The sequence below is a fragment of the Ursus americanus genome, chromosome 22 (assembly GCF_024610735.1).
Source record: "Ursus americanus isolate L20-20 chromosome 22, mUrsAme1.1.p, whole genome shotgun sequence".
Lineage (NCBI taxonomy): Eukaryota > Metazoa > Chordata > Mammalia > Carnivora > Ursidae > Ursus > Ursus americanus.
Window position 1 is genome coordinate 41,264,257 of NC_142148.1, and position 13,789 is coordinate 41,278,045.

A 13,789-nucleotide genomic window follows, 5' to 3' on the forward strand; every position below is an offset into this window, starting at 1 on the left:
CTAACACAAGAGCTGGTTGGCTCTAGGGAAAGGAAAGTGGGAAGTAGCCTTGTCCTTCACTCTACTTCCACACACCTCCCATATTGCTGAAATTCGTCCCTTTAATCAGATTGATGTCTAGGATCATGTAGGAAGATTAGGGAGCTGAGCAACTTAGGAGGAGATGGGCTTCCAAGATTAAGGAGCCTCTACAGAGGGACCCTAGAACAGATATTAAAAACCAGGATAGATGTTCCTTGTGTAGTGTAACTGGAGGACACTGAGGATGAACACTGTTCCCCACAATTTTCTCTACAGACACTAGGAATCCTCTTTATCAGTCATTCATTCTCTTATGTTGATTTTAGGTTTTCTCTTTAATAAAATTATTGGCCTCAATTCTTCACCTTCTCCCTGTATTTTCCACCTGTGTCAGGTGATTTTGCAGTCTCTCCCACTAGAGGCAGAGTAACTCCCAGGCCCTTGACTTAAACTTGACTATGTGATTTGCTTTGGCCAATAGTATGAGTTTGAAATGACAGCATGCCAGTTCTGAACTTCATTGTGCATTTCCACTTGCTCTCTCATATCTCTATCAACGTTGAGAGAAGAGGTAGCTCCTTGGATAATTGCTGCCCCTTCAGAGTCCTAGAATGAACCTGAGTGAAACTGATCTGAGCCCAATTTGCAACAAGGACCCGAGGCAAGCCAGACCTGCAGCTTGATGCAAAATTGTCCAGCAGAGCCCACCCTGGATCAGCCAACCCTCAGCCAACTTATATAGATGTGTGAGCAGGAATAAAGGATTGCTATGCAAAGACACTAATGTTTGGGACAGTTTGCTATGCAGCAATATCTAACTGGTACATTCCTTCTAGTCTAACATGTCCTTACTCTGTGAAACGATGTTGCATTAAAACCCAACCAAACCTTTCAATGGGGTAGCAGTCCAGGGTGAGTGAAAGAACATTGCCTCTGAAGGCAGCCAGGCACAGGTATGAATTCCAGCTCTGCCAACCAGCACCTTATCCTGGGTAAGCTGCTTAACTTCACTGAACCTTGGTTTCTTCATCCATAAAATGGGGGCAGGAAGGTAATTACCCTGCCTTGGAGCCTGGATTAATTGAAATAGTATATGTTAGATACACGGTTCATAGTAGAATCTCTGTGTCTGTTCTTAGGGTTCTCCTCTGAGCCTGACCCCCTGAGTGCTTGGTTATCTCATGATACTTGGCAGAGAATTCATAGCTGTGAGTTGGAAGGGAGTCCAGCTATCAGCTTATCCAATTCTGTTCCAGCATACGAGTACCAGACACTGTACACAATACACTCTTTAGGGAGATGAGTGGGTAAGAAAGGACAACCAATACACATCAGATTTTGACTAGATCTTACAGGGTCACATCAGCCCACTGATCCCTAAATGCGTTTTTTCAAGGACACTCAAGAGGGGTGACCATGCATGTATGTCCTCAGCCAAGTCAAAGGCTCATCTTCTACTTGGCAGGACAGTTGTTTCAATGATCTGGGAAAGGACTGGTGCCTGAGAACATTTACCAATTGTCACGGATTTGTGCAGAATCTTAAACAGGAGGCAAACCATCTGCAAGGAAGAGGGGTCAAGTATTGACTCTTAGCCCAATATCGGTAGTTTGGGGGTACCCGTGAATCAATAAGTGATTTCAGTTAGTATTTATGGAGCATCTAAGGTTCTGTGCATGGTTAGGTGCTAAGGGAAAGGCAAAGGGAATAAGAACAACTTTCTCTGGCTTCAAGTAGCTTACAGCTTAACAAGAGATGATTGGGAAAAGGAAGGGGAAAGCAGCCAAGGTGTTAGGAGGTATAGCTTAGCTTGCACTGTCCCAGAAGTACCCCAAGGCAAGGGTCTAAGGGAAAGTAGTGCATTCAGGAATGCTCCCAGGAAATGCCAGTAGGGGAATGGGCCGTGTGGCAGGAAGGGGAAAGCAGCCAATAAAGGTGTTCCTTCTCTGGCACCATGGGCAACTGGACCTCAGTCCTGCCCAGGGAATTCTGGGAGCCAGCGGAGAGCATGCATTCAGTCACCTCACCCTGGGGTAGCTAAACACCTGCTTTTAATAGTCATTTATTGAGGACTGCTCCCACAGGAAGTTAATCCCTCAGCTCTTGAACCTGCTACGTGAGGAAAGCAAACCTCACTTCGCTTTCAGGCACTGGCAGCTGGAAGTCAGGCCAGCCGCATTCACTGAAGTGGTAAAGGTGAGGGCACATGGGGTGGGAGGGGGGCGCCCATAGCTCCTGCTACATGCTGGGTTTTGGAGTAGGACAGGCCTGGCTTTGAAAACAGTCCATCCCTTACCAACCGTTATAAAGCCTTTTGGAAAATCTCCCTGTCGGCCTCGCTGCCCATCTGTAAAATGGTGATGATAATAGTATCTATCTACTCAAGTACTGGGAAGATTAACATTCCTGGCATCTGATAAGAGCTTCATGCATAGTAGCTCTAAAAACCTAAGTATTAAAATGTGCAGCACTGACTGTGTATTGTTATTCATAGAAAGGAGAGGTGGGGATGAATGAGAGTGGTCAGGGAAGACTTCTAGGAGGAGGTGACATTTGAGCTTGGTGTTAAAGGGGAAGTCAGGATTGAACAAGCTGTGGATAGGGAAGAGAGAGGGAAAGAAGAAGGTGGCGGGAGAAGGAGCTATGAGGGGAAACACAAACCCACTTGGCCAAGAGAGAGTGAGTTGTGGGAAGCTATAGAGTCCCTGCAGGCTCTCCCTCCTAGCAAGTTGGTGCTTGGCAGCAGTGAGTGGGGACGGGGACCCTGTTGGTGCTGATAACCCAGAATAGGACAGCCCTGCTCCCTGCACCTGAGAAAGATCCTGTAGTAACTGGTTACTACAACCAACAACCCTTTACTCTTCCTTGTATCCACACCCTTTACACAACTTTGTAACTCCTCCTGCCAAGAGGTAGAGTCTACCTCTCTTCCTATGGAACCTGGACTAACCTTGTGACTTGCTTTGGCCAAAAGAATATGGTGGATGTGACCCTGTGACGGTTGTGAGCCCAGGCTTCTGCTTGCTCTTTTGTACCCCTGGGGTGACCATGTAAACAAGCCTGTGCTAGCTTTGCTGGAGGATAAGAGACACACTGGCCAGTTGTCTCCATTGCCTCGGCCAGTAGCCAGCCAACAGCCAGCCACCGGAGTGAGGCCATCCTGGACCAGCCAACCCAACAGCTGACCTCAAATCCATGAGTGAGTCCAGCCGAGATCAGCCATGCCTGGCCCAGAGCCAGAAAACCACCCGCCCAACCTACAAACTCATATAAATAAATCCTATTGTGTTCAGCTGCTCTGTTTTGGTGGTGGTTTGTTATGCGGCTAGAGCTAACTGCTAGAATACCTGTGTGAGCCCTCAGAGCGTGGAGCATCTCCACGTGTAAGATGGGAAGCTCCCACTTATTTTTTAAAGGGCACCCTGAGTGATATCCTGGTAAGTGGTGATAATGGGAGGGATCCCATGGCTCACATGCAAATAGCCAAGCAACGGTGGTGGGGTCGAGTAGGGAAACAATGGCAGCTAAGCTTTGAACCAAGTATTTTGTAAAGAGTGTGGCTCAGAGTGGAAGAATCTAGGATGAAACCGTGACAATCTCAGAGGGCAAAACAAGAGTTATCAATGATGTGACCAGTTGTGGGGGGTAGGGTGGTTTATTCCTGGAAATTTCTGAAAGAATACTGACTCATGGAGATAAACCTTTTAGCAAGTGTTTTTGGAAATATGTGTGTATATGTATGTGTGTGTGTATCTACATGCATATATGTATATAGGAGTATACATGTATATATGTGTATGTATGTGGGTGTACATATATAGATATATAATTTTTAAATGTTTGCTGCTCTAAATACAGAAATGCAGAAATAGGAATGATTGGGCACACAGGCACCAGGCACTTTGCTAGCACCCAAATCCTCCTGGGGTGAGTGGGGGCACTGTCTCTTACAGTTGAGAAAACTGAGGACCAAAGACGTTGATCCTGCAAGTCACTTCACTCCAGGTCTGCGGGACAGTAAAGCTGTGCCTGCTGCCTGCAGAACCTCCCTCGGTGGTGGGGAGGGGGCAGAGCTGGCCATCCAGAGGTGCTCTCAGCGACACAGACATAGCACCTACCAGGGACAGACAGGCATTAGAAGACACAAGGGAGCTCATTCCCATGGCCATGGGAAGATGACTGATGAGAGAAGCATGGGCCTCGGGCCTCGGGTCATATTCTGTGCGGCCAGCACCCTCTCCCCCCCACCCCCACCAGCCTCCCGTTATCGCTGGTCTCATATCCTGAGCCGTTACTCTAGGCAGAAGGGAAAGCTCCTCCTGAAATTCTTTGGCTTGGAGACTTAGGGACCCCCTTTCTCAGTCCCCTCCTTACTTTCTAGTTCTCCCTTTCTTTGCTAAGATCAAGGTCGCTTGGAGAAATGGAAGTAGGTATTTACCTTTACAGACCCATTCTTGCCCATTTCTACCAGATGCTTCTTGGCTGCACTTTGGCTTTCCCTCTATAGTCAAGTCTCTGGTTTATCATTGAACAAACTATGCCGTTGTGTTACTGAACCTGGCCCAGGGACTGGATCTTTTTGGACCAGGCTGAGGGGCCACTGGATAGTGCCACGGAGTGGGTCTGGGATCCATGGACAGATCACTTGACTTGTCTGTGCCATGAAGAGAGTATCTGATTCCCCCGACTCCCGGCGTGGCTTTGAAGAGAGCTCAAAAATAAACATAAAGACATTTTAAACATGAAAGGAAGTAGGGTGACGGATGGCAGTGGGACGGGTAGTTATTGCCCGGTTTTGTTCGGGACAAGAGCTACACATGGTTAATGGCGGTGGCACCTCCTCAGATCTCACGGTTTACGCGCGTTAGTCTGTACCGGCTGGGCTGGGCTGTGACCAGAAAAAAAAAGAAAAAAAAAGCCCACAAAGCTTTCTGTCCCAGCAGAAAGAGCCTTGGGGATGGCTCACACCGGCAATTACATGCCCGGCTTGGAAGTGACATGTCACTTGCACTGACAAATCATGGGCCAGAACAAGTCATACAGTCCCGCCCAGCCCCAAAGGGAAAATGGCGGCAGACATCACAAATCACTGCATGGTGGGTGAGGGAGGTGGGCGAGAGTCACAGAAGGTCCCCGAGAAGGCTCCGTTCCATGCCATACCTGTCCCTTTTCTTTGTCATTTTGCAAACTTGCCACCATCATTGAAATATAGGAGAAAATTGACGCCCCCCCCACAAAAAAAAACTACCATCCAATATTTTATTCTATTTCTTTCCGGTCTTTCTTCAATGGCATAGGTATATGTTCATTAAGAACAGCTTTATCGAAATACATTTCATACAGCATAAAACTCACCCTTTTAAAGTGTATAATTCAGGGGTTTTTGGTATATTCACAGAACTGTGCAAACCATCACCACTATTTAATTTCAGAATATTTTTTATCACCCCCCAAAGAAACCCCGTTAGTCACAGGCAGTCACCCCTCCACCCCCACCCCAGTCCAGGCAACCACTCATCTACTTAGTGTCTCTACAGATCTGCCTGTTCCGGACATTCATGCAAACAGAATCATACAGTATGTGGTCTTTGGTGACTGGCTCCTTTCACTGAGCATAATGTGGCCAAGGCTCATCGTGCTGTAGTGTGTCATGTGTCCGTGTTTACCACGTACATGGGGACATTTTAAAAAACAAATTGAGGGCACCTGAGCGGCTCAGTCGGTTAAGTGTCTGCCTTCAGCTCAGGTCATGATCCCAGGGTCCTAGAATCAAGCCCTGCATATCAGGCTCCCTGCTCAGCAGGGAGGCTACTTCTCCCTCTTCCACTCCTCCTGCTTGTGCTTTCTCTCTCCCTCCATCATATAAATAAACAAAATCTTTTTTTAAAAAAATTAAAAAATAAAAAACAAATTGAGATCCTATCAAACATCAGTTATCCTGTTCCCTTTGTTTATATGTTCTGTTTTCCTTCATCAGTCAATTTTTGGAAAATAGTTTTTACCATTTCCATAGCAATTCATCAAATGTATGTGCAATACTGGGTTGAATTGTGCCCCTAGTTTTGGACTTTTAGGTGTTTGCTGACTTTTTTCAGCATTATAAACAAAGCTTTTATGAGTAGCTATACATTTTTTATTGAATGAATGAATGAATGGAGTCATAAATAGAAATATGTGTAACATTTCTCATTCTTCCCAGAAGGAAGATGCCTAGAAATGGCTCTAAATGGCGAATAAACAGGGACAATTTTCAGGCTTTTTATTCTTTTTTTTTTTAGATTTATTTGTTTATTTATTTGAGAGAGAGAGAGCAGGGGGAAGGGCAGAGGAAGGGGGAGAGAGAGAATCCCAAGCAGACTCCCCAGTGAGGGTGGAGCCTGATGCAAGCCTCGACCCAGGATCCCAAGATCATGACCTGAGCTAAAATCAAGAGACAGCTGCTTAACTGACTGAACCACCTAGGCACCCCTAAGACTTTTGATTCTTAATGCTAATGCTTTTCTAGAAAGCTGAGTCAATCTGCTAAACATGGCTTTGAGTTGGTTGGACCACATGTCACTCAGAGTAAAATCAATTCTTTACCGTGGCCCAAGAGGCCCTGCAAAGTCTGGGTCCATTCCCTCTCCAACTGCCTCTTCTCTGCCCCACTGGCTCTCTCTGCTCCAGCTGCTGGCCTCTTTGTTGTCCCTTAAACACCTGGACCTATTCCCTAGCAGGGAGCTCAGTGGCCTCACAACGGCTGTTTCCTGTGGCTGGAACACCCTTCCCAGGTCTCCCTATAGCTCACTTACCTACTTCACCATTATAGCCTGGCCCAGTGCTGGGCCTGGGTAGCCGCTCAATAAATCTGTGTTGGATTGTGCTGATGGCCTGCTCCATCCTTCTCCCTAGACAGCAGTGGCAGCTCTGGTCTTCGAACAAGTCCTCATCGGTGGTTTCTTCTTGACTCAGCTCTGGAGCAAACTAGACAGGTAGCTGCCTCCAGGACTGTTTATTCTGCCCTATAGTGAAACCTGGAAGAGGTGAACTCTACACAGAAGCCCGCTGGTGACTGGGGAGTACAAAGATTTGTTTCTGAAAGGAGAGCAAACCTTCCCAGGGCCCACTCAGCAAAGAGCCCACCAGCGGCCCAGCCAGCCTCCAGCCCCTGAGCTGCTTCCGGGACAGACCGAGGCACTGGGATCTCATCCACACCTCCCAAGGAGCAGGATCCCCACACCCAAAGAGGGACAGTGGCCTTGCAGAGTGGGTGGTTTCCTGACTAGCCCACATTGCCATACAGGCAGGAGTCAGTAGAGGAAACCCATGGGAAGCTGGGAAATCCCTTCTCTGGCCCGTCTGGCAAAGCAGCAGGGAGTCCCTCAGGAGCCTCCCATTGTGGGACATTTCCGGCCAGGCTCCTGGGGTTTCCACTGCAGGCAGAAGATCAAAATCCCCAACCCCAAACAGCAGTGTTTTTAAAGGGTCTGTAAGTCAATGGACAAACAATGTCCCGTAATTAATAGCCTTAGAGTTAGGCCTGCATCAAGGAAGCCAATTCAGAATGAGTTGTGGTCCCAGAGCCATTCCTAAGTCACCTCCACCAGCAAGCAGGCCCACCTCAAGGGCCAAAGAGCTTTCCCTCCTAATTCACCCTACCCAGGCCACTGTGGGGGTGTGGTGGGAAGGGAGGGACCCCTTACTGGCTCAGAGCATTCTGGAATTCCTCCATTAGAATGGCCACTGGTGCCCAAAATGTTTTCTTAAGTATTCTCAACATGGCAAATCTCTGTCTTCTGAAAGTCTGTTTGAATTTTGGCAAGAATGAAGTTATTTAGAGCAAAGTCTTATGAATATGCTGGGTAATCAAGTTACGGAACATGATCTTTTAAAAAAAATTGTTCAAGTGTAACAGACACACCGAGAGGTGTACAAATCATAAACTGGTCACTTGGAGAATTTCAGAAATGGAATACCACCAGGTGACCACCGCCCAGATCCAGAATGGAATATTATCTGCAGCTCAGAGGCCCCTCATGCCCCCTCCAGACAGGTTTACCTCCCCTACGTCTGTTGTACTGACATCCAAGAGCAGAGATTGTTTAGACTGTTCTTGAACTTGACATAATGGGTACCTGCAACATGTACGCTTCTGTGTCCAGTTCTGTCCATGTTTCCTGAGCTTCGTGCATGATATTCATGTATAATATTGCAGGCGACAATGGCTGTATGCTATTTTGCTGTATGAATAGACTAATTTGCTTATTGGCTATTGCAAATAATGCTACTGAGAACATTCTTGTATGTGTCTTTTGGTGGATGTATGCACTCGTTTATCTTGGGCATATGCCTCAGAGTGGAATTGCTGGCTAGTGGGGTATATGGAGCTAAGACAATAAGTGAAGCAGCTGGGTGTCATATAGTAAGGAGCAGTGGGGAGTGTGGCAAACTGGAGCACCTCTGCCTCCTGAAAGGGAGCCGCTGGCATTAAGCTACTAACTAGTGGTGGCCATGTAATCTTCAGTTTTTCGAGAGCTGCCAGAAACCCAGACTTCCATGTGAGGCTTCCCAACTTTTTAATGTAACAAATTTAGAAAGTTTGAAAAATATTGTACAGGGCAAAACATGTTGATAACTGTAGTCTGCCTTATAGTGAGGAATTTGCTACCTCTGGTAAGCTAAACAAAGATGCGTGCAGGGAGCCCAGGGACCCCAGGCCAGTTGTGGTCAGAAGGTGGAGGAAGAAGAGGAAGCTTTCTGAAAGGTGTGATTCCTGAGTGGGCTCTTGAGAAGGAGAAGCTAGGGGAAGAAGGTGGAGAAAGAAGAGGAAGGGAAAGTTAAACAGAGGAAGAGGTAACAGTCTGACTCATGCTTGGGAAATAGCAAGAGAGCCTTGGAGTTTTGGGGGATGGCGTATCTGGAGTGCAGGATACATGTGGTAACCTTAGTGGGGTCCTTCAGTGGGGACATAGGCAGATTGGGGTGCACTAGTGAGGGGAGAGGAGGCGAGGAGGAAGGAAATGATTAAGAAGCATAGGGACAAGAAGTCTGTCTCACCCAGGGCCCCTCAGGAGGCTTTGATGCTGGAGGCCTTTCAGCTTTCAGTTCAATGCCATGTTTAATTTTTTTTAAATACGTGTGTATTTGTGTATCAACTTCCATCATTTGACTAGCTTTGGGGAGGAAGCCTCTCCATTCCTTTACCATCTTCTTGAAGAGTGCTCACAACTGCTTACAATGCTTATATTCAGGCACACCATCTCTTGATCCAGTTTCAGGCTCAAGTTCTTATGATGGTTTTAAACCCTCATGGTGCAGGTGGAAGTGGACATGATCCATACCTTTCAACTTTTCACATCACGCAAAGGGATCTAGAATGGTATGTCCACATCCAGCCTGGGAGAGCTACGACACACTGCATTGTTCATGTCTGTTTTAGCATCTACCATCAGTGGCTTGAGAAGGAAGTCAAGGTGTTAGAAAATCCAATGCAGTGACTCATGTCTTCACTCACTGACTCGGGCATGTGGGCCAGAGGAGCAAGAAGCAGAACAGGCAACAGGCAGGGCCTTCAATTGAGATGGCATGGAGGAAATATGCATTTATCTAAGTGCCATCCTTTGGAGAGATTCCTCAGTATTGACTAATATATGAGACCAATCACCTAGGCATACCCTGATATAGATTCATTCATTCATCCATTCATTCATTCCGTTTTTTTAATGGCTACAAATTATTTTACATTCTTTCCATCAGAAAAGGGATATAGAGTCCCATGTAACTGCTTTGACCAACAGAGTATGGCGGAAGCTTTGCTTTGTGACTATACAAACTCTAGCCCAGTTCACTGAAAGGCCAAACCACCATACAGTGAATCTGATGACCCTGAGATCACCTGGCTAAGCTCCACCAAACATTCTCAGCTAAGTCCCACCTCCCAAGCCTTCCAGCCCAGGCACAGATATGTGAGTAAGAAAGACCTCTTGGAAGTGGATTCTCAAGCCCCAACGCAGTCTTTGAGATACCCCTAACCACTCCAGTCTTCCCAGCTGAGGCCCCAGACATTATGACACAGAAACAAGCTATTCCTGCTGGGTCCTGTCTGAATCTGTGGGCACAATTAAATGGTGTTGTTTTATGTCTCTAGGTTTGGGAAGGGTATTGTGCATAAAAGATAAGAATTATCTGGGATAAGAACCTATTATGTATTAGGTGCTATTCCAGGCACTGCAGATAAGCAATAAGCAAGATAGGCAAAGTCCCATGTGGGGCTAACACTCTATCTGGGGAAGATAGATAATGTAAACAAACACTGAGTTGGTAACTCAATGATTCAGAAAAATAAAAAGGGGGAATGTAGATGTGACTGTCAGGCTACAGTGGGGGATGATAGGTCCAGGGAAGATCTATCAGAGGAGATAATATTTGAGCTGAAAATTGAATGATAACAGGAGGATCAGGGGAACAGCAAGTACAAAAGTGCTAAGGATACTGGAAGACCAGACAGAAGCCAGTGAGAGCGGAGCATGGTTAAAGAAGGGCATGAGTGGAGGAGTTGAGGCCAATGAGACAGGTTGGGTCAATCCAGCCAGATATTCTAGGCCATGATGAGGAGGCTGGATGATATCCTAAGAGCAATGGCAAGTGACATTATCTGTACATTTAAAAGGTGACTCTGGCTGTTGTGTAAGGAATGAATTGCAGAGGAACAAGGGAGAAAGCAGGAACACCAGTGAGGAATCTTGGTTAGTAATCCAGGTCAGAGATGATGGCAGCTGGGACAAGAAGGTCATATTGGAGATGGTGAGAAGCAGATGAAATGAAGCTGTATTTTTTTTAAAGATTTTATTTATTTATTTGACAGAGATAGATACAGCCAGCGAGAGAGGGAACACAAGCAGGGGGAGTGGGAGAGGAAGAAGCAGGCCCATAGCAGAGGAGCCTGATGTGGGGCTCGATCCCATATCGCCGGGATCACGCCCTGAGCCGAAGGCAGACACCCAATGACTGCGCCACCCAGGTGCCCCTGAGGCTGTATTTTTTAAGTAGAGCAGACAGGTCTCACAAATGGGTTGATTATAGAAAGCAAGAGACAGAGAAGAAGCAAGGACAACACCTAGGTTTCCCTTTGTCTGTCTTGGATAGTGTTCTAGGTATTATGGATGCAATTTTGTGGAGACTCTGGATTCTGCTATATTCTTCTGAAGAATATAGAGGCTTATTTGTCTGTCTGGGTTTTTTGGTTTGTTTTATAAAGCAATAAAGTTGGCTAGATTCAAACTGCAGACTCTGCCTTTCAGGAACCAGCTCAAATCTCAGCTCAGTTCTCCTAGCCTGGCTGGGCTGTGGAAGTCTTTCCCACACATGTGTGGTTCAGGGGTCTGCCAGCGATTTGGACAGCATTAATACACAGAATAGGGGGCTGATCCTCACCTCCCTGGGGTTCTCCTCCCCCTCTTAACCGCTGTAGTTGCCCACACTCTGCCTCTGGTTCTTTCAGCCAGAAAAACTGCAGATTTTCTATTGGTGTTTTAGTTACCCCCACATAATTCAGGCTGGGAACTGTCCTCAAGCTAAAAGCCATAGAAATATAAAATGGGAAACTCTGCCTATGCCATTCCTTTACTTCCAAGTATAGTGGCCCCTCCTGATTCTGCTTGCTTTTGTTCACTCTCCAGTGCATTCACGCAGGTCTTTTTAAATTAAATTTCATATTTTGAGATAATTATAAATGCATATCCAATTATAAGAAATAACAGAGATATCCTTTGCATGCTTTACTCAGTTTCCCTCAGTGGCAGCATCTTGCAAAACTATGGTACAACAACTCAGCCAAGATATTGACATTGCACTAGTCAAGATACATTTCGATCACTGCAAAGGTCTCTCATCATTGCCCTTGTATAGCCATACCCATTGCCCTCCCACCTACACCACTTCCTTAGCTTCTGGTCACCACTGATCTGTTGTTCATTTCTAAAATTTCATTGTTTCAAAAATGTTATATAAATGGAATCATACAGTATGCAACCTTTTGGGGATCTTTGTGCTTATTTTTGTTTTGTTTTGCCTAACATAATTTCCTGGAGACTCATCCAAATTGCTTGTATTAATATTTCATCCCTTTATTCCATGGCATGGAGGGATCCTAGTTTTTTGTTTGTTTGTTTTATTTTGTTTTTGACCATTCAGTTTGTTGAAGCACACCTGGGCTAATTCCAGCTTTTGACTATGACAAATAAAGCTGCTATGAACATTTATCTATAGGCTTTTCTGTGGACAAAAGTATTCATTTCTGTGGGATAAATGCCTAGGAATGCATTGCTGGGATGTATAGTAGTTGCATGTTTAGCTTTTAAAAGAAACTGCTAAACTCTTGTCCAACATGGCTGTACCAGAATATAACCCACTAAGCCGTGAATGAGGGATCCAATTTTTCTGCATCCTTATCAGCATTTAGCATTATTACCATTTTTTATTTTAGTCATTCTGATAGGTATATAATGATATCTCATTGTGATTTTAATTTGCATTTCCCTAATGGCTAAAGATACTGAGCATCTTTTCATGTGTTTATTTGCCATCTGTATATCCTCTTTGGTTAGATGTCTGTTCATTTCTGAGCTTTATGTTTTGGAAAGCAAAGCAACACATGTAATTCTAGTATCTGTGTTCCCTGCAAGGCTCCACATTTACAGCTGCCCTATCTTCCACCAGCTGAGGCTGTCATAGTAAGGGCATTGTTGCTCTAGGGTCCAGGAGACGATCATGGGTGTAATCACCCATCAGATCAGAAAGGAGGCTGGGGAGAGAGGAGGGAGAAAGCCAACTCTGTGGTTCCTTAAACAGAGTGCTATGGATAGGATTTCTTCTCTCTCCACCTCTCCCTTCTCTAACCGGAGCAGATACTCCTGATCAATTACTCAGAGTACCATCCCTTCTACATCTTCCTGGCCTCTCTCAAAGCCACAAAAAGCCGACCACCCTGTGTTATACCTAGTACATGCTCCATGAATATATGGGTTTGGTGGATTTGTCTCATTGGAATTCCTGGTGTGCACATGACAGAAATCCAGTTAGAGTTTGCCTGACCCTGAGCAGGAATTTGTTGGAAGGAATCATTTCTGAAGTACAGCCAGTTAGTGCAGTAAGGGCAGGAGCAAACTTTCTCAATACTACTCTCCCTCTGACTCTCATCTCTGTCTCTCTGTCTCTCTCTGCCTAGCAGCTTTATTCCCTCCGAGCACAGATTTCAACTTCCACAACGCAGGGAATAGGGATGCCACCAGCCCTGATGCCTCACACCCATGGCACCCAGAGGGTCTAACTTTTACCTGCAGTTTTAAAAGTCCTGGGGCAAGGTCATGGTGGACTCAGTGGAGGGCAGGGGGTGGGCCACCATGGCTGGCAGTAGAAGACAGATATTTCCTCCAAGTGGGTAGGCCTTGTAGACCTAACCATTAGATGCCCTTTCCAAGTTTAATGCCAGCTTTGAGGGTTCACTGGAAGACACACAAAGCTCATGCTTTCCTTTGCTTTTCTCACCTCCCAACCTGGAACGTCTGCTGGACTCCAACTCAAATGCCACCCAAGCTTGGGAGCCTAGTCAGGTCAGCCTACTGTGTGACCTCTGTCCTGGGGTTACTCTAATTTTTGATGACTTACTCTATGAGTGAGGGTAATGCTGGCTGCTGTAACAAATAAGCCCCCGCATCACAGTGGGTTATTCAAGTTTTTTCTGGCTCACTTGAAAGTGCAATATGTGTATTTGAAGTTGAGGTTGCCTTCC